This window comes from Enhydra lutris, unplaced genomic scaffold (genome assembly GCF_002288905.1).
Source record: "Enhydra lutris kenyoni isolate GAN:26980312 unplaced genomic scaffold, ASM228890v2 scaffoldscaffold76, whole genome shotgun sequence".
NCBI lineage: Eukaryota > Metazoa > Chordata > Mammalia > Carnivora > Mustelidae > Enhydra > Enhydra lutris.
In genome coordinates, this window is record NW_019154160.1 from 3,441,144 (window position 1) to 3,459,535 (window position 18,392).

Here is an 18,392-nt window from a genome sequence, read left to right on the forward strand (position 1 = left end):
GTGGAGGTTGGGTGAGCCTGGTGGTGGGTATTAAGGAGGGCATGTATTGCATGGAGCACTGGATGTGGTGCATACACAATGAGCTCTGGAACACTGAAAAGAAATTAAATAAATAAATAAAGGAACCTTTTTGTTCATGGGGTCCAACCTTCTCTTGATGGTCCTGGGCTCCCAAGCAAAATATTCCAAAGGTCTTTATTATTATTATTAATAAAAACATGGGTTTATATGAATTTGGTGCTTGATTCACTATTGTTTGCTTTGGATGTTTATAAGTCAATTTGGGCATCCCTCTGATGTTTGCCATGGCTCTCTTAGTTTGATTTTCAGATTCACCCAATCAGTGCCTTAGAGGCTGCCTCCTTTCCTTCTTTCTCCCTCCCCTTCTGCTTTGCTTTCTTTCGAACATTTTTCCCATTTTGAAAACCCTAAAAATGTTAGACAAGTATAGAAAATCCCAAAACAAACATATGAGTGGCTTCTTCCTAGATTAGCAGTTATTATTTGCAATGTTTGCTTTTTCTTTTTTTGAGATTTATATATTTATTTATTTGAGAGAGAAAGAGAAGAGGAACAGAAAGGCAGGGAGAAAAAGAATCTCAAACAGGCTCCATACTCAGCGTGGAGCCTGACGTGGGGCTCTACCTCACAGCCCCGAGATCATGACCTGAGCTGAAATTGAAAGTCATACCCTTAACCAACTGAGTCACACAGGCACCCCTGTTTCATCTTAAAAAAAAAAAAAAAAAAAAAAAGAACAGAAGAAATGAAACATTTGCCAGCAAAACTACAGATGTCTTCGTCTCCTCTTCCAGACCAGTCACTTCCCTTCTTCCTGAAACTAACCACTGTTATCAGCTGGATGTGTTTTTCTAGCCCAGTTTTTATTACTTCATATTGCATATACGGGAATCCCCAATCAAGATAAGTATTGGACTATCAGCTTTTACATCAATGGTTTCAGGCTGTAAGCAGTGCTCTACAGCTTGTTTGGTTTAAAGATCTGAAAAACAATCTGAGGGTTTTGAAGAGGCGGGGATGGGAGGTCGGGGGAGCCAGGTGCTGGGTATTACGGAGGCACGTATTGCTAGGAGCACTGGGTGTGGTGCATAAACAATGAATTCTGTTACACTGAAAAGAAATAAATTTAAAAAAAAAAAGATCTAGCCTTCTATATCATCTCTCTCCATAGTTTTGAATGATCAGGTTGTGTTCCGTTAGATGAATTGCCACATTTACTTAGACAGTCCTCCACTGATTCTGCGACAAAAACCCGTCTGCATGTGTCACAGGCAGACATGCCGGGGCTTCTCTGGCACAGTCACAGAATTTGAGTTTGCCGGATTGGAAGTTACACACATTTAAAATTTCTGGGAAGCCTGTCAAATTTCTCTCCGAAGGCGTTGTGCGGGTCATTTCTGCGTCCATGACATCTCTTCAAGGTAAATGTCTATTTGAAGGAGGCTGTTAGGCCTCCAAAGTTTTTAGAAAAGAAAGAGAAAAGCAAATGAGTTTGTTAAACTCCAAAGTTTTATCAAATACCGACACAAACATGAACAAGTTACTATTATTGGTGTTTATTATAGAAACCTGTGTCCAGACACAGTGCCCCTAGAGTTCGAAGTTGTACAAACACATAGCACACTTGTCGTTCTCTCCAACTCTTACCCACAACCATGTCACTAATGGCTATCCTTTCTGCTTTAAGGAAAAATCCTTTCTTTTCGATTCTCGATGTTCTATGTAGCCTTTGCACACCCGAGTTCTCACAAATATACACAGTATTGGTTGTTTTAACTCTTGGCCACTCAACGAAGTAGGCAAAATATTTGGAGTCAATCAGACAATGACTTTTTTGGCATATATGTCTACATGAATTAGATCCAACCAGAGAGTTTATATTAAAGAACAGGACCTTCATGAGAAGATCAAGAAGTTTTTGATCTATGGATCTCTCTCTCTCTTTTTAATAGTTTTCTTTCAGTGTCTTTACAAGTGAGGGGAGGGTATCAACTTTCCTGTTTTTTCTGGGACTTCTTTTTTACTTTTTAAAATATTTTATTTATTTATTTGAGAGAGAGAGAGAAAGAGCATGAGAGGGGAGAAGGTAAGAGGGAGAAGCAGACTCCCCATGGAGCTGGGAGCCCAATGTGGGACTCCAGGATCATGACCTGAGCCGTAGGCAGTCACTTAACCAACTGAGCCACCCAGGTGCCCTTTCTGGGACTTCTTGAAGAGGTTCCCAGGACACAGGATTTTCAGTTTTAAAACTGTTAAAGTTTCAGGCAAATCAGAATAAGTTGGTTGCTCTATTTATATGATTGTAAATGCAATTAGAAAGTATGCTCCCAAAACCCAACACAGTTCAACTGGGGTATGATGAAAGAAAGTAGGTTGTTTTAAGGCCTTCATGGAGTACTCAGGTCTGATGAGTACTGTGGTCAGCAGTCTGTTGTAAAGCCCAAAGCAAGATCAGCAAGCTCGGAGAAGGATTAGTCAAGATGGAGAGGGAATGAGAGTCAAGACCAGATAGGAACCCAAGCTGTGCCCAAGATGTCAGCAAGAATCCCAGCATCAAAGATAACATGATACCCTTCCACATCCAGGTTTTTCCTTTTCTTTTTCTTCTTTCTTCCTTTACCTGAGGACATGCTCTCAAACAGCTAGAATGGGTAATTACGCCAGGTGGGCTCACGTGGCAAAGGAAGAATGCTGGGTGGGGAGGGGGATGGGTTAAATGGGTGATGGAGGTTAAGGAGGACACTTGTGATGAGGACTGGATGTTGTATGTAAGTGGTGAAGCACTGAATTCTACACCTGAAACTAATATTACACTGTATGTTAACTAACTGGAATTTAAAGAAAAACTTGAAAAAGAAATAGGTAGGGGCACCTGGGTGGCTCAGTGGGTTAAAGCCTCTGCCTTCGGCTCAGGTCAGGATGTCAGGGTCCTAGGATCAAGCCCCACGGCTCCACGAGGAGCCTGCTTCCTCCTCTCTCTCTCTGCCTACCTCTCTGCCTACTTGTGGTCTCTGTCGGTCAAGTAAATAAATAAAATCTTAAAAAAAAAAAAGAAAAAGAAATAGGAAAAAAAAAGGAAGATTGCTGGGCAATAATACACCAGAGCTAGGTTGATACAGTGTATTATACTGATTCATTCTTAGAAAATGAGAATTTATTTCTTGTTGTCTCCTGCAAGACTCTGCCTAGTCTTCCAAAATCTTGGACACGTTGAGGTTAGGATGATCGAGGGCTTTAACAATTGGTAATCCCTTACATTTGCCTAATACTTTTAACTTCTCAAGATGGTTTACATCTGTCTTCTTCTATTATTTTCTCTATCACTTCAGGAAGTAGGTAGAGAATTATTAATACCTCCTTTTTGTAGATGGAGCAAAAGAAGACAGAGATGATGATAAACATTATCCAAAACTCAAGGCTGCAAACATAAGTGCCATCTCTGTTTCCTAATTCCTAATTTCCTACACTGGGCTGTGTCTTTGGGAGAAATACAGAAAATAATTTTTTTCACCAGAAAAAAAATTTAGAGATTACTTAATTCAATGGTTTCAAACTTTTAGATTTGCAGGTTTCAAACTTCTAAATCAGAATCATATTGTCAAATAAAATCTTACATGGGTCTCAAATATGTAAAAACACCTAAACACATTCTTAGATTGGCATAGGCCAACTGGAACTTCCTCCAGTTCTCCTTTTCCCTCCAGGAACTTCTTCCAAACTCTTTGGAAGTCAGTTTGGAAACCACTGATGAGGTCCAACCCATTCACTCACCAGATGAGGAAACAGCCAGAGAGAAGTCACTGGGTGGGATGTGCCTCAGGTTCCCCAGTCAGGTACAGCAAGAACTCAGATGTAACCCTATGGCTCTAGGTTCTCAATTCATGTCTGTTTATTATTGCTTGCATTTTTTCATATTCTTCCATATCCAAGCAACTATCACAAGTTGTGTTCTTCTCCTTTAAGTTCTTTTATTTTCCTGGCTTCATTTGTGATGGTTTATTTTTCTTGTAGGGCAAAGTTGAAAAGGTAAATAAGCAAATGACTGCAGAGTTCACTCTTTCACTTTGTTGATGGAACCCTTTTCAAACATTTAAGCAATCCCATGGCTAAGTTGCCATAGTGACTCAAAATATACTGGGCAATATGAACACATCAGTATCAATACATAGAACAGAGAAACACTTTATCAAGAAAAACATCATAGAGCGTTGTCAGCAAAGTGGGAGAGTAGGTGGTTCTAAGCTTGCATCCCTCTACAGAAACACAGAAAAAAAGCAAGCGGAAGTGCCAGAACCAACTTTGACAAAACTCTGGAAAACTCTCAGAGTTTTACTGAACCATGTGAAGGCTGAATCAAGAAAAAGGCAATTTAGGGGCACCTGGGTGGCTCAGCTGGTTAAGCGTCTAGTCCCCCATCAGCCTCCCTGCTCAGTGGGGATCCTGCTTTTGCTGCTCCCTCTGCTTGTGCTTGCTCCTTCTCTTGCTATCAAATAAGTAAATAAAATCTAAAAAAAGGAAAAGAAAAGAAAAAGGCAATTTAAAAATGGTGGGAAAGTTTTGTGGTTTTGTTGTTGTTTTTGCCCTTATTCTACCTCCTCCCCAGCTCAGTAAACATTTCAAGTTGAAGGTAGGATGTATGCTCAGAAAAGACCTAAGGTAATCCTAAAATTCAACTTTAGTTAACACCTAGGCTCAGTGCAAGCAGAAAATGAAGGCTGATGCAGAGTTCTGAAAGAGTGTGGGTAAGTGTCAAAAGACTGTGTTGGCACAGAGCCATCTGCAAGACCAGAAGATGTGGGGATGGGGGTCTTGGTTTATGTTTGGTTTTGTTAAGTTTTGGTTTGTGTTTGTTTTAGCTCCTGGTATTCAAGAAAATCTCTATAAAAACCCTAGCTGAACTCTAGCTCAAAGAACAGAAATTTCAGGGTCCATACACAACAAAGAACACAGTCTTTGTAAAAACAACTTGAAAGAATCACTAAAGAAACAAATGACTGAAACCTCCAATAATCAAAAAGACTATATCCTGAGGAAGGGAGAAATTCTGATTTCAAAGGTTACAATATTCTACATTCAAATATTACAGTTTTGGCAAAAAATTATAAAGCGTACAAAGAAACAGAAAATGCTGACCCATTTGCAGGAAAAAAAACTAACGGATACAATACTTGAGGAAGCACAGTCATTGGACTTACTACACAAAGACTTTAAGTCAAGTGTCTTAATTATTTTCAAGTAGCTGTAGGAAATCATGGACTAAGACCTAGAGGAAATCAGGAAAACAATATACAAACAAAATGAGTATATCAGGAAAGGCATAGAAATTTTTAAAAGGAGCTGACAAGTAAAATGACTTTGATTAGAGAGTCTTTTTTTTTTTTATTAGTGGGGGTTCTCTAGAGAAGCAGTATATATGTGTAACAACATAATGGCTCATGCAATGATGGAGGCTGAGAAGTCTCGTGCTTGGTGGTGTACAAGCTGGAGACTGAGAAAAGCCAGTTGTGTAGTTGAAGGCCTGAGAGCTAGAGAACTGATAGTGTAGGTGCCAGGCCTGAGAATCAGGAGCACCAAAGGCAGGAGAAAGATTGTTGTCCCAGCTCAACAGCCAAGGACAGGGCAATTCAAACTTTCCCACCTTTTTGTTCTTTTAATGGTGCCAACCCACACAGGGGAGAATCATCTGCTTTAATCAGTTCATCAATTCAAATGCTATTTTCTTCCAGAAACATTCTCACAGATATCCCCAGAAATAATGTCTGGTTGAATATCTGGGCACATCTTGGCCCAGTCAGGATGACACATGAAATTAATGATCACAGATTTCAAGAAGAAATTAGAGCACGCTAAAGAAAGACTCAGTGAACACGAAGCCAAGATAATTGAAATTATGCAGTGAAAGAAAAAATGGAGAAGAAAGTAAGCAGAACAAGAGGATCTATGGAGACCCTATCTATGCCTTAGGAGTGTCTCATTAGCAAGACAGAAAGGGGCAGAAAGAATATTTGAAGGAATAATGACTGAAACTTTGCTGATGAAAATTTGATGAAAGGCACGAACCTATGTACAAATACAAGAAGCTCAACAGATTCTAAGTTAAGTAAACTCAGAGAGAACTCCATCAATGTATGTTATAATCAATCTGGACCCTAAATATAGAGAGAGAATCTTGACACAAGAGAGAACCAATCTGGGGTGCTGGGTGGCTCAGTGGGTTAAGCCTCTGCCTTCAGCTCAGGACATGATCTCAGGGTCCTGGGATTGAGCCCCGCATCGGGCTCTCTGATCAGTGGGGAGCCTGCTTCCCTTCCTCTCTCTCTGCCTGCCTCTCTGCCTACTTGTCCTATCTCTCTCTCTCTCTCTGTGTCAAATAAATAAATAAAACTTTAAAAAAAATTAAAATAAAATACCTGTACTAGTGTTAAAAAAGAGAGAGAGAGAGATAACCAATCATCATGGACTAGGGACTGTCAATAAGGTCAGCTTATTGGCAGCTGATTTCTCATCAGAAGTCCTGGAGGCCAGAAGGCAGTGGAATGACATGATTAATGTACTGAAAGGACAAAATAACCCTGTCCATCAATAATTTTATATACAGCAAAACCACCTTTCAGAAATGAAGGAGACATCAGGGCATGGTCAGATAAACAAAAGTTGAATTTGTTTCCAGTTGACACGTCCTATGAGAAAGCCTAAAAAGATTCCTGCAGGTTGAAAGAAAAAACACCAGACAGTAACTCAAAACCACATAAAGAAATGAATATCTACTGTAAGGGTTACTACACAGGTAAATATAAAACAGGTATTACATTTTTTATTTGAAATGACTTTTTGTTTCCTATATGACTTAAAAGACAATAGCATAAAACAGCTATAAATCTATATTGTTGGGCACACTATATATAAAGATGTAATTTGTGACAACAACATAAAGGGAAATTGTGGTACATAGGAATGGAGTTTTTGTTTGCAATTAAAGCTAAGCTGGAATAATTTCAAGGTAGATTGCTATAAATTGAAGATATAAAACTTGATCACCATGATAACCACTTATATATCTATAAAAATAAACACAAAAGGAAATGACTTCCATGAGAAGGGAGTCAAAATGGTACTTTATGAAAAAATTAGCTAAACCCAAGGGAGGCAATAATGGAGAAAATGAAGGACATAAAGAGGATAAGACATATAGAAAACATGTATCCAAATGACAAAGGCATATTATATTTTATCAATAACAACTTTCAATGTAAATGGATTAAATTCCTCCATCAAAAGGCAGAGACTGGTAGAATAGACTTAAAAAATACGATTCAACTATGTTCTGTCTTTAAGAGACTCGTTTTATTTTTTTTAAAGATTTTATTTATTTATTTGACAGAGATCACAACTAGGCAGAGAGGCAGGTGGAGAGAGGGGGGAAAGCAGGCTCCATGCTGAGCAGAAAGCCCAATGCGGGGCTCAATCCCAGGACACTGAGATCATGACTCGAGCCAAAGGCAGAGGCTTAACCCACTGAGCCTCCCAGCTGCCCCTATAAGAGACTTATTTTAGATCCCAGGACACAAATAGGTTGCAGGTAAAGGGATAGAAAAAGATACTTCATGCAAATAGTAACCAAAGGAGAACTGAAATGGAAATTAATTTTTAAATTCTATTTATAATAGCATCAAAAAGAAGAAAATACCGAGGGATAAATTTAACCAAGGAAGTGAAAGACATACACTGAAAAGTATAAAATACTGTTGAAAATTAAGAAAAACTAAATAAAGGGAAAGACATCCTGTGTTCATGGAAGACTTAATATTTTTAAGATGTCTGTATTACCCAAAGTAATCTGTAGAGTCAATTCAATCTTATCAAAATTTCAACTTCATTTTCTACAGAAATGGAAAAAAATGATCCCCCAAATTCATATGGAATTGCAAGGGGCTTGAAATAGCCGAAATGATTTTGGGGGGAAAAAAAAGATCAAATTTAGAAAACTTTTATGTCCTGGTTTTCAAACCACTACAAAACTACAGTCATCAAAAAAGAGTGTGTCGATGGCATAAGGATAGACATAGAGATCAATTAAATAGGTTTGAGAGTTCAGAAATAAGCCCACATATCCCATCTGACTTTCAACAAGGGTGCCCAAACCATTCTATGGGGAAACAATAGTCTCTTTAGCAAATGTTGCTTGCATAAGTGTTTATCCATGTGTAAGAGAATGAATTTGAACTTCTGCCTCAGGCCATATACAAATCTTCAGCTCAAAATGGATCAGTGGCCTGCATATAAGAGCTAGTAATAGAACTCTTAGAAGAAGGCATGAATCTTTGATCTTGATCTCAGGCATTGGATTCTTAAATATGACACCCAACGCACACAAGACGAAAGAAAGACTAGATAAATTGGACGTCATCAAAATAAAAAAAAACTTTTATGACATCAAGAAAGTGAAAAGACAACCTATAGAATGGGAGAAAATATTCACAAATGATGTATCTGATACAAGTTTAATGTCCAGAATGTCTTAAGAACTCCTACAATTCAGCTGCCAAAAGACAACCTAATTAGAAATCCAGCAATGGATATTTTTCTAAAGAAGATATACAAATACACACAAAAAATGCTGAAAATCATTAGTTGGATATGTGACTCAAAATCCACAGTGTGGTACTACTTCACAGCAACCAGGATAGCTGTAATAAATTTAAATAAACAAATAATAAACATAAATACACAATAAAAATAAATACACAAATACACAGATAGATGATGAAGATAGATAGACAGATGATACAAAACAACAAGGTTGGTAAGGGGATGGAGAATTAGAACACTAATATATTGCTGATGGGAGTGTAAAAACAGTGCAGCTGCTGTGGAAAAGAGTCTATAAAAAGAAATTAATAATTTCATGTTTAGCTGGCTAATGTGAACAGCTTGGTGGTTTCTCCAAAAGTTAAACATAGACCGTACCATTCCACTCTTATGTCTACACCCTAAAGAATTGAAAACGGATGTTCAAGCAAGCACAGTATCTGTACTTGTATTATCTACTTAGCCAGCGAGGACATTATCTGGTTATTTGGTGAGTATATTTTTCCTGATGTTATGTGGGACCCTAGTTGACAATTTTGATGAACGAGATGACTGTGATGGTGGCTGAATCTTGCCAGTAATCAAGCATTCCCATATGTACTGGGTTTTGTGGATGTTTACAGGGATTTCATAGAGTTATTTAGACGGCAGCTGCCCCATCGTGTCTTCTATTTCTCTCATAGTCTGTCAGGTCTGGCTAAGTGTAAGGCTCAAGGTAAGTGTAATCTACATCTCAAAAGAATTATCCAAACCAGGCAAACACACTAACCCTGTGCCTTTTCATTTCTGGTGAGGTCTTTTGGGAATTTAGCTATTGCTTCCATCTGTCCTCTCTAGACTTTATTGTCTAGAAATATATGTTTGCTACCTGCTATCCACAGAGACATGTCCTAACTTTATTGTAACTGGTGTAACACAAAGCAGAATGACCTCAACGCGTAGTTGGACGCTTGTATCTCCGGCATCTGGTCACCCCATTCTGAACCTGCTTTGCTGTGTGTGTTGAGCGTTGAGTTAATGCCATTGCCAAACAAGGCAGAAATTAGATCTTTTAAAATGAAAATTAGATCTTTTAAAATGATAACCCTTCAATTCCCTTATGAACCAACTGGTCTTCTCTAATTATTTCCCTATGAAAAGTCCTAATCACATTCCAAGTAGTGGAAAAACAAAACCAAACCAAACCCTGACCTAGTAGCCAAGATGCTAAGTACAAATTGTATTATTTATGGACTGCAAGTATCATACCAGGAGTCAAGAGGATGAGAGTTTGCTCAGGAAGTGGTGATGAATAAAAATGCTCAGGGAATTACCTGGGCTCATCAACTTGGTTGGGAATCTCTGGTAGGAGACAGTAGTAACGATGATAACTACCACATATTAAAGTCTTACTGCACGCTGGGTCCTGGGTTAAATGATTTATTCCACATAATTCCATCTTACAGAGAAAGAAACAGAAAGGTTAAATACTTTACTTTTATGTGGCAGATTCAGGATTTGAACCCAGGTCGGTCTGGCTCCATAGCCTGAATGCTTTAACTATCACCAGGTTCCAGAGCCTCCCAAACCGTAAGATTTCTGTTAGTCCCCCGAGAGGTCAGGCATGAAATGCAGTGAGATCGTCTCTTTAGCCAATTTCAGTTTCATTTAAGGAAAGATCATTAGCAACTGAAAGAGTACTTTGTGCAACTAGCTAGAACTTTCAAAATTATCTCAGAGATTCCTCACCACACTTCTGACAAGGTATGGGTAAAAGAGGAAACAAAATCTTTAACATGCTGTTAATTGAGTCTCACATTTATCAAGGGTTTGACCTTGAAATGTCCCTGGGTTTTATTTGCAGTCAATTTTGAACCATCCCCTGTCGGTTTGGGATATATGGGCCTATGAGGCCTCAGTTGGTTGAAAGGTTCACTTTAGTTTAAGGTTTTAGGTATAGCCAGAGGGCATCTCGGATCCTTGATCTAACTCAGGTTAAGAAAATGTCACCACTCTAGCATTTCTTTTATGAAACCACTGAAGAGGGGGATCTAATTCTCAATGCAACTCAAATCCATCCTTATCTAATCCAATTCAGTAGGCATTCACTGTGCCTACAACAGCTTGACGTCATGTGGAACACAGACATAATAAGGAAAAGGTCTCTGAATTCAAAGAACTCACAAGCAAGTGTTCAAGACAATGAGTCAAACATGAATTCCCCTCCAGGAGGCAGAGGCTGAGACAGAGGAAGGGGTACAAAGGACAGGCTGAGTTGTTGATTCAACCGGAAAAAAGAAGAGATTTCCAGAGAAAGACCTCACAAAGCTGAGTTTTGTAGAATAAGTCAGCCCTCATGGATGGACCCCTCACAGGGCTGGAGGGACCTAGTGCCAAAATACGGCAGGTTGTTCAAGTAAGTAGTTCTGGAAAGGATCCTATTCACAGGGTCCTAACCCATCCCTGTGCCCTTGACTTTGAACTACCTTCTACTGCCTCTACATCTGTAACTACCATAGTCCCTTCCTGGCATAGTTTACCCATGGCCATTCACACCCACGCAGAGTTTAGGAATGAACTGGTAAAGACCCAGGGCTCCCAGTGTGGGGCTGGAGACACTGGGAAAATCTTTACGTTCTATTTTTTTCCTGACCGAGGGAAGATAAAAAGTCTTTCCCAGCAAGATATTATTATTATTCTTGGACAGTTTTCTATTTTTAAAATTTGGGCCAGATCATGTCTTTCACTTTGGAGTTGGGTCAACTAAGACCATTCTACTTCCCAGGCCACGTTATTTTTAAAATCTCCATCTGTACTGAATTTGAACTTGAGCGGAATCTGTTTCTGAGATTGTCTCGTCATGGTTAACGAAGCTCTTGGTGCCCCCTTGCTTTATATCGGTTGGCTTATTGGGTGTACTGGTAGGTTGAAAAGCTGCCTTTCCGGACTTATCATTTCTGCAAGTTCTTATCCCTGAAACTCAGGGCCAAAAGGGGTAAAAGTGTCCCAGAGAGAAAGAAAAAAAAAAAAAAGAGAGTAGTTTATTCATCTCAATATGCTTAGTCTGATAGCAAATAAATATATTTTGTGGGAAGGGGGTGAGAGGAGGATTACACTGTGCACAGAAACATCTTAGCCATCTGTCTGAAACTTCCAACATGATTACATCACACTGTGGCCGATGGCTGGTTGTTGATCGAAATATTTAGAGAAGGAGGTGCTACCCTCCCGGGATGTCACAGCCCATCCGCTGCCTCCTGCCTCTTGTGGCTTACTGGTTCTCTCTCAACAATCAGGATTACTAGAGAACCCAAGGCTTTCACTGGGATAAATAGTTTCTGACTTTGTAAGTTAAATTAGCAATTGAAGAGGTCTCAAACTAGAAATCTGCAGTTTCAAGATTTCCTTCTTAAGGTAGTGGGAAACAAATTCAACCTGAAAAACACAAGGCCCAGGAAAAACTTAGAAGCGTCTTCCATGACAGCAAAGAGCCATCCTTAAACGCCAGGGTTTACACACCGCGAGCCTCAGCTCGTCTCCTCAGTTTGTTAACAATGAAATGTCCTTTCCCTGCCGTCTGCCTCAAAGAAGAAAGAGTTTGAGTTTTAATCAGATACAGTTAAGACTGGAAGAGAGCCAGACTCTCAGCTTTTCCCCCTGGAATTAAAGTCACTTTCTCTGTTCACCTTCGAGAGTCTCTGTGATGCTTGCTACCTCCTGTATTGTCTACTGGGCTAAACACCCACCCTCATCGCTACCCCCCACACCCCAGAAATGTGAAAGGAAAGCAAGTGAGCTAAATACTCCCAGTTCCTCTGCCTCTGTAAGAATCCCGCACTCTGGCCTGACCTCCTAACAGCACAGTTCAGCATATTATCTGATCATCGTCATCTCTTTATTGACAACTGACCTAATCTGAAATGTTTCTCCCAGGTGAAATTCCTCATAGTGAGGCAATGAAAGGCAGGGGGCAGAATTTCAGACCTTTCCAAAGCTCCACTGCCCAAATCATCAGGTCACCCTGAATATCCCCCCATGCATAAACACAGGCACGGCATGGTGTGGTGTTGATGGTAAAGCATCTTCCTTTTCTCACCCTCCTTCTAGGTCTCTGGCTCTTGACCCACAGCATTCTACAGTAGGCTGGAGGGATTCACAGGTAGGACCTGGGGCTGCTCAGATGGCCATGATGTGAAAAGAGAAGGGTTCCCAGATGTCCCACTGTCCACTCCACTCCTCCTTTTCCACCCCTCTGGGGTATCTTGCCCAACACACACTCCATGGGTGATGGCAGCAGACGATAGTCACCATCACTGCAGATGTTGACCACACTGGGAGGCCACCGCATACACGCTTGTGAGAGGGACAGCTGGTTGGTGATGGTGAAGAGGATTGGCGTTCTCTCCTTAGAATGGTAGAGGACATGGTCTTGACCCCAGAGGGGAGTGATCACAGCTATGGGTCCGTCCCCTTACTCGAGCCAAGTTAGTGGTGCTGGGGCAATAGTGAGCCCAATTCGGTCCTGCTGTCATGTTCTTTCTTTGGTTGTGCTTTGCGCTGCTAGGTCTGAACTGTGAGCATCATTCCCTTGGTCCATATGGGGTCCAGATGTACGTGGTCAGAAGGAATTTTTTTTTTTTCTCTAGAGACTTTGGGGGGGGGGGTCGAGAAATTGCTTCAGATTCCAGTGTATTATTTATATGCATTCTTTAGCACTCCACAATAATGTGATGGGTGCCCTGGGATTTGTGAGTAGAGTCTGTAAAGGAGTGGAGCTGATTCAAGTCAAACAGACAAACAGACTGACAAAAATCCTGAAGGCCCAACAGAGGGTAGACAAAGAGGAGTAAGGAAGAACAGACAGCTGAATTTGATTGGACCCTTGGTTTGGTCAACTGTAGATCAGCTCAATGAGAAAATGGGAAGAAAAATATTCTCGTTGATTGAAAGGACTACATCACTCTGTAAGCATATCCATCCATCAGTTCCTCCCCTCCGGGGACAGTGGCAGCAACAGCAACCTTAGAGTTAGAGTAAAAACTTATATTTCCTTGGAACTACTTTCAAAGGGGTCCTTTCTTCTCGTTTCTGTAGACTTTCACCTGCATCATCTCCTTAGCATCTTCCATCCTCTGACTCCCCCTCAGAGTTCCTGGAAAGGCACAGAAGGAAAGGGCTGAGAATCAGAGAGACCCCGGGACAGATCTCCACTTTGTCACTTGCTACCTGGGTAACTTGGGGGTAATTACTTAATCCGGCATCTCCTGTGTTGCCTCATCTATAAAACGTGGGAGAAACAGTGTGCACTCCATGCTTTGTGGGAAGGTTTTTTTGTGTGTTGTTTTTTTAAATAGGCCCCATGCTGGGCATGGAGGGCTTGATGGCTGGGCACATCCACGGATGGGCATGAATGTGGGGCTTGAACTCACCATCCTGAGATCAAGACTTGAGGTGAGATCAGGAGTAAGATGCTTAGCTGAAGGAGCCACCTAGGTGCCCCGTTGGGAGGGTTAAGAGGGCAATGCATGGGCACTCGCCAAATGGTAGCTATTAGTTTCTAACCCCATTTTGGGTATGAGGAAATTTATGTAACACCCCTTATGACTCCATAGTCCAAGCCAACACTGCTCATTGAGATCTGTTGTCCCCAAGCCTGTGAATTAAAGCAAAATGTGCTCAGAGAAATACTGAAGTATAATTGAATGTTTGATGGCATGCAGTGAGGAGACCCTGATTTGTCCTAGCTCTTGAAGTATGTAGAGAATTGAGATAATTTACATTAAGAACTTACCAGGGCCTAAGAAGGACCTGAAACACACAGTCTCTGAGTGTTCTTATTGCACATTCTGTTGGGTAGAAATTCTGTTGATTCTACCATCTAGATAATCATATATATGTGTGTGTATACATATATTCATATCTCTACATGAACATATGTAAAACTATACATAAATATATTCTAACCCCTTTTCACCACCCCCAGTACAGTCATCTGGTCTAGATTCTCTCCTTCTCTGCCCTGTATTACTGACTATATTCTCCTAACTGGGATCCCTCTATGTTCCCTGTCCTCCTCCTGCCTATACTTACTGGCCAGTATAACATTTTAAAACATAATTCAGACTACGCCATGCCTTTCCATAGAGGATTCCAAAGGTTCCACTTCATTCAGAGTAAAACCAAAAATCTTTAACATGACCTACAAGGTCCAGCCTATTCTACCTCCTGCCTTCCTCTCCCCTCCCCTCCCCACCCGACCCACCTCTGGTCTCTGATCCACCTCTCCCTACCTTCCCTCCGCTCACTCTGCCATGGACCCTGGGCCTCCTGGCTATTCTTCAGGTCCATTTCCCAACAGGATTCATCACTGGCTGGTCCTTCTCCCTGGGTCATCTCCCACCCGGATCCCCATGGCTCATTCTCACAAATCCTTCATGCTCTTACACAAATGTCATCTTGTCAAGTGACCTACCCCGACCTCCCTCTTCAAAATACTATCTGCCCTAGCTCACAGCACTCCTGATGGCCCTTAACCTGCTCTCCTTTCCCCATGGCACTCATCACTACCATGTGAGTGGCTTAGGTATGTATGGATGTATTCTGTCTCCCTACTAAAATGTCAGCTCCATAAAGGTAGAGGCTATTGTGGTCTATTGTGTTCACTGCTATGAACAGTGAAAGAGTGCCAACACACAGTAGGAGCTTCATAAATGCTTACAGAATAAACTGGTAAGTGGTCATCTTTTGAAAGTCTCAACCCTTTGAGTGTTACTAATTCTTTTTTTTTTTTTTTCTTCTGCAAATGTGATGGAGAGGGAAATAAAATGAATGACTTCCAACATTTATTTCAGCTCTGGAAGTCAGTTAAAATTCATTCACGCATTCATGGATTCATTCATTCATTCAACAAACATTTATTGAACATTGACTAAATACTGGGAATAAAAAAATGTTAATGCCATAGACTCTGTAATATCAAGAAATTCTTAGTTGAGGGGCACCTGAGTGGCACAGTCTGTAAAGCATCTGACTCTTGGTTTCACCTTGGGTCATGATCTCAGGGCTGTGGGATCAAGCCTCGCATCCAACTCCACACTTCAGGCAGAGTCTGCTTTCTGCTTGGAACTCTCTCTCCTTCTCTGTCTGTCCTGCCCCTCCCCCACCACGTGCACACACACACTCTCTCTCTAAAATAAATAAATAAATAAATAAATAAATATTTTATTCAAAAATAAATAAAATATTTTTTTTAAAAAGAAATCCCTAGTTTAATAAGAGAAGCAAATTTGTAGCCCAATAAATGAAGGACACTGAGGTAGGTGTTACAGAAATGGACGTACATGGATTCAGAGAAATAAGTCCCTAATTCTTTTGGAGTGAGATATGAGAACTGAAATATGGTGGAGGGGAGAAGAATCAATTTAGGAAGACTTCACAGTGGGGCGCCTGGGTGACTCCGTTGGTTAAACATCTGCCTTCAGCTCAGGTCATGATCCCAGGGTCCTGGGATCGAGCCCCGCATAGGGCTCTCTGCTCAGCAGGGAGCCTGCTTCCTCCTCTCTCTCTGCCTGCCTCTCTGCCTACTTGTGATCTCTGTCTGTCAAATAAATAAATAAAATCTTTAAATAAAATAAAATAAAACATTTATACCTGTATTTATTTTTTTGGCTATAACTGTATTAGAGTATGATCTAAGATAGCTAAGATAGTTGAGCTAATTTTGACATCCAGCAACTTGACAATAATTCCTTGAGGTAGGCACCATTTTCTTATTTAATAGATGTAGCAACTAAGGTTTAGTGAATAATTCCTTTGCTTAAAGCCATGGAGTTGCAGATGACCCAGCCAGATTCCAAGTCAAACTAACTTTCAAGCTCAGCCCATTGGATTAACATTTAGCAGAAATACTCATGAAATTCTGTACCTGGAAAATAATTTCTAATCATATAATTCATTCTCACCCCAACGCTCTTCATAATTATCTAAGGATTCAAACCTTTTGTACATTGTTTTCCTTTGTGTTTTGTCCTCGTGACCAGCCTGGGGCACCTCACCCTCAGTGTGATGGGAGCTCCGGCCTACAAAGGCTTCACAAAACTCACAAATTTCCTTTAGTTTTCCTCAACAGCTCCTCCAGCTGCACAGAGATGTGCCCCAAAAGTAGCACAGACCGGTGGTCTGAAGCAGAAATTCCACAGTATAGGGGTACCTGGATGGCTCAGTGAGTTAAGCATCTGACTCTGGATATCAACTCAGGTCATGATCTCAGGGTGGTGGGATGGAGCCCTAAGTCAGGCTCTGTGCTCAGCAGGAAGTCTGCTGTGATACTCTCTCTCCCTCTCCCTTCGCCTCCTCCCCCCATACACATGCACACCTGTACATGTGCTCTCTCTCAGTCTCTCTCTAAAATAAATACATAAATCTTTAAAAAAAAATTAGATATTATAGTTATAAGGAAAACACAGTGACCTGTGAGGCCTTGATCCTCAGGCCTGGGAAGATGCCTGGGGAGTGCGGTCTTATCACGCAACCTCGCTCAGCCGAACCACTGTTCTTGCCTGTCCTTTCCAGGCACAGTTCCTGGCACACACCATCAACTCCGAGCTCCACCGCCCAACGCCCGACCACCCGCAAAGTGTTGTCAGATGAATTATTCCATCTGATCTCAGCCAGCATCACGGATTTGAAAACTAGAGCTAGATGACATCATGCCTTGAAATACGAGAGGGAAAAGTCAATTTCCATCCACTAAATGTCAAGTAAGCCGCTTGACTGATTGTTTTTGCTGACTTGACCGATCGACAGGCTGTTAGGTTGTCAGGTCAATGCTGACAGAATCCGCGCCGTTGGATTTGGAGGGAAGAAGGCAGGTAACAGTAGGCAACGTTTGAGCAGGGAACATTAGAGAGCTCGTGTGTGTTCAGCGGTCCTCCTGCCTCTTCAGATTCTCTTCCGGCCACCACTAACCCTGTGCGGTAGGCACCCTTATCCTGCCCATCCTACATGCGAGGAATTGGAGTTTGAGAAGATACCATCTTGCCCAAGGTCATCCAGGTAGGGATTGCGCCAAATTGGAGCCCAGTGCTTAACGGTTAGACTCAAGAGCTGTCACTAACTTCTCGGAAAAAGCGACAGGTCCCGGCGCTTAGTGGAGACACCTGGCTCCATCCCCCCACCTGCTGTCCAGGTAAGAGCGGGGAAGGAGCCAAAACCTTCCCTGGGTCCTCTAGCGACAAACTCTGATTCATCGGTCAGACCACATTGGCTGTGCCTTTTCTTTCGTTACCTAGCGACAGAAGAGTATCCTGGAAGTCCCACACAAGTCGGAGGGGCTTTAATTATTTGGATTTTCGGTGGTTCAGTGCTTTGAGGCTGGAGGCTGCTGGACGCCTCCTGGGGTGTGTGATTGTAAATACTTATTTCCTTGCCCGTGTCAGAATCATTTGAGCCCCCACGCTTTGTACTTGAAAGGAGCTTCAAAGGGCGACATCGTCTCAGAAGTCCGGACTTCAAGCTTCTTTTCACCTGCCCTTTCTCTGGTTGCCTAACATCACGGAGGGTTTAGAAGGATCATTTCTTCTCCCCCCTACCCCGTCTGGGATCCAGCTCCTCTGGGAGACCCGGACGGGCTTTGCACCTGCTCCCAGTCAGACCGTCCCCATGTCCCGTAGGCTTCAGCGGAGGGAAAGAAAAATGATGTTGACATTTTTGAGTGAGCCACTTGAAAATTTTTATTTACCTCTTCCTTGCTCACTGTTTCTATTGCAAAGTGCAGAGACCTAATCCTGTTGACGGGCCCGTTG